A 3,883-nucleotide genomic window follows, 5' to 3' on the forward strand; every position below is an offset into this window, starting at 1 on the left:
CGGTCACCAAGAACTGTTTGTTATTCCATGTGAACAAGTCCTGATAAACTATCTGGAACGGATAAGTCGCTGTCGGACCCAGCATCATCGGCTCTTTTGCTTGTTTTGGAAGATGCGCCAAACAAGTGTTGCACGTTTCGCAGAATTCCTTCAGTTCGGCCTTGACGGTGGGCCAATAAATGCAGTCTTTTGCTCTCTTCCATGACGTAGCGAAGCTGTAGTGGCTCGAGTGTGCCGTTTCGAGCATCGCTCTGCGAAGTTCGTTCGGTATGAAGACCGATTCCCCTTTGAAGATTACTCCGTTTTGCGTCGACAGTTCTGCTCGAAAGTTCCAGAAGTGAGTCAGTTCGCTAGGACACGCTCGTTTGTTATTGGGCCAGCCGGTTGTAATCATTTTGCGTAGGAGTATTGATTCTTTGTCATTCGAGGATGCTCTGGCGATTCTGTCCAGTGTTGAGTTCTTAATCGGGGTCAATAATGCTGCGTCGATATCGCTGATCTCGGCTCGAAAAAACAGATTGTCTTCGTTGGGTGCGTCGTGCGCCGTCCTATAAGTGTCGCGGCTTAGCCAGTCCGCTATACAGCTGTGTTTTCCTTTGACGTAGCGAAGCTCGAAGTTGTACTTCGGAACGTATAAGAGCATTCTTTGCAGTCTCTTGGGTGTTGTGTGGAGAGGTTTCTTAAAAACGCTGATTAGTGGCTGATGGTCGGTTTCTATGGTGACGTTCGGATGCGCGAAAATTTGGTGCTCGAACTTCTTGCATGCTACTAGGATCGCAAGTAGTTCTCTTTCGATGACCGCGTAGTTAAGTTCCCTCGCTTTTAGGGCCGCACTGCAGAAATCGACTGGCCGTTCGTCTTGGAGCATCACGGCTCCCACTGCGTTCTGGCTCGCATCTGTCTGAATCAGGATTGGCCGATTCGTATCGAAAAATAATATGATTCTGTATCGAATTTCGTACTGGGTTCGGGTAAATGAAAAGACTGAGATTTTCCCTTCGTTGAGGAACTGCCACGAGGGCTTTATTTCGTCGACTTAATGAATTGGCGCTGAATCGTACGACTCGCTCTTACGTCCATGTGCATCAAAACACAACAGCCTCCCTCACTGACTAATGAACACTGCTTTCCGGAACTAACTATCATGCATAGCTCAATCTTTGAGGTCTCTGCGTTTTTCGCGACGAACGACGTAGCTCCGGTTGCGAAGGGATAGGTGAATCGACTATTTCATCCTCGCCCGACTCCGAGTGCCGAGTCTCCTCTTCCGCGACTTCGACCTCTTCGAAGTTTTCTGACACCGAGGCAAACGATGCGTCTCTCGAAGTACCGAGAACGTCCTCGGCACACCCCATCGGTCCCTCACTCATGAGAAGGTGCAGAAAACCGAAATCCATATCCTCCTTGGCACTCGATCCTATTTTTCGCACTTGATCGACATGCCTCTTGACCACTCCTGATGAGGATAGTACTAGAATATGACGCGATCCCACTACGGACCCGATACACCATTTGTCTTTGTTGACAAACTCGCGGAAAGCAACCTTCTCTCCTCGTACAAATGAAGCCTCATGATTCTGATTCGTTGGCTTATCCGAGCTCTCTGACAATTGAGAAATTCGGTCGCAGAGTCTTCTTTGGAGGAACAGGACTGCTGGCGATTCCCCTGTGAATTCGTTCGGTTGGTTTCGCAGCCGGAGCAAGAATTCGTTGAATTTCGGCTACTCGTTTCCTGATTTCCGGAGCCCCATCTTTACTGTTTGAACCAATCGCTCCGCTTGACCATTTGTTGCGGGATGGTACGGCGGCGCCGTGAGTCGATGCTGTATACCATGGCATTTCAGAAACGACCGAAATTCATGACTGGTGAATTGCGGCCCATTATCCGAAACCAGCTGAACAGGGTCCCCATACCTCGCGAAACACTCGTCCAGCTTCGCCTTCGTGATCGCCGACGTAGTTGATCTGATTTTGAACGCCTCGGTCCATTTTGACATAGCGCAAACGATGATCGGATGACAGGAGCCATTCAGCGGTCCGGCATAATCCACATGGATGCGTTCCCAAGGCGTTGTGGGTCTATTCCACGGATGTACCGGCTTCTTGATCGGATTGTTCATGACTATGATGCATTGGAGACAGTTCCTTGTGATGTTCTCTATATCTTGATCGACGCCTTTCCACCAGCAATGTTGACTTTCTTTCATTTTGACGGTTCCGAAATGGCCAGCGTGCGGCTCCCCGAACACGCGAGCTCGCAAAGCTACCGGAATGACCACTCTATGACCTCGGAACAAGCAGCCCCCTTGGAAAGCGAACTCTGCCTGTTCGATACCTTCCAGTTTACGACTCCGATTATCCTTCGCGGCGTCGACGATTGCCATCAGCTCATTGTCTCGTGCGGTTGCCTCTCTGATCGTGTCCAAGTTGATCGGTGTTTCCGACGAGACTGAAGAGTAAAAAAATTTCCACCAGTCCAGCTTCACCATCGACCTGCATCTCTTCCGATTTCGAAGGGAACCTCGACAACGTGTCGACGTTCCCGTTATTCGCCGAAGATCTGTACTCTATGTCGTACGAGAAAGACTGCAGGAAAATCGCATAGTGCTGGAGCCGCGCCGCGGTCAGTGCTGGTAAGGCCTTCGAGGGTGCGAATATGCGCACCAGCGGCATGTTGTCTGTGATCAGAGTGAAACGGCGTCCGCACAGATACATTTGGAATGACGTATTCCTTCTTTGATAGCCAAAGCTTCTCGGTCCAGCTGGGTGTAACGTCTTTCCGCTGCGCTCAGAACACGAGAAAAGTAAGCTATAGGCCTCTCCGTTTTATCCGGCAAGCGATGACTGAGGATCGCCGAAACGCCGACCGGCGATGCGTCCGTCGCCACGATCAGCGGCAGTTCGGGCTGGGATGGAATCAGCACCGTATCTGACGCCGATCGTTCCTTGATTGATTCGAATGCCCTGGAACATTCTTTCGACCATTTGAAACTGACGTTTCCCTTCAGGAGACTGTGGATTGGGTAGGCGATGCTCGCCAGATCTCTTATGAATGTACCATAGAATTGAACGATACCCATAAAGGTTCTTATCTCTGATGTAGATGTTGGTGGGCTCATTTCGCACCTTATCTTCCATCTTCTCGATACCCCGGGCTGATAGGTGAAATCCCAAGTAGTCAATTTCATCACGGAGAAATTCGCTCTGCTTGATGTTAATCCGCAAGTTGTAGGCGTTTAGCCGTTCCAGAACCGCCTCCAACCGCTTGATGTGCTCTTCTCGAGTGTTCGCAACGATCACTATATCGTCGTAGAAAACCTTCACGCCTTCTGTCCCTTGTAGTTCATGGTTCATGGTTTTATTGATCCATATGTTCCCGTGATACTATATCACAGGTTTCATATCCCTTTTATCTCAGGGGCGATTTCTCAGCAGATCGTTCGGGTCTCCTTTTCCCATCGCTCTAGTAGTTCCTTGGTCTCTCGCAGCACTCCACGGTCCAGGAGCTCCTGGAGTCCCAATTTCTTACGGAGTTCCTCTTCATTGAAGTGATGTGGGGTGCATTCTAATAGCACGTGCTGGATAGTTTCCTCCTCCATCCCACACCAACAGCAGTACGGGTGGATGTTTTGGAACTTACTGCGGTATTTTCGAGTCGGCAGCATCCCTGCTCTCGCTAGTGCGAGTAGGGTACTGCCTCTTCTATTGTTATACGTGCCGACTGCGGTCAGTCCTCGTCTCTCTTTATACATATTGTATATCTGTAGGCTTGGTTTCCGGGACATCCCTTCTCTCCATGCCTTGTCCTGCGTTTCCCGGACTTTTAATTTCACTTCCTTGTAAAATTTACTTAGAAGTGGACGTCCTTCGTTAGTGTATACCA

This window comes from Galendromus occidentalis, unplaced genomic scaffold (assembly GCF_000255335.2).
Source record: "Galendromus occidentalis unplaced genomic scaffold, Mocc_1.1 scf7180000075772, whole genome shotgun sequence".
In the NCBI taxonomy this organism is placed as follows: Eukaryota; Metazoa; Arthropoda; class Arachnida; order Mesostigmata; family Phytoseiidae; genus Galendromus; species Galendromus occidentalis.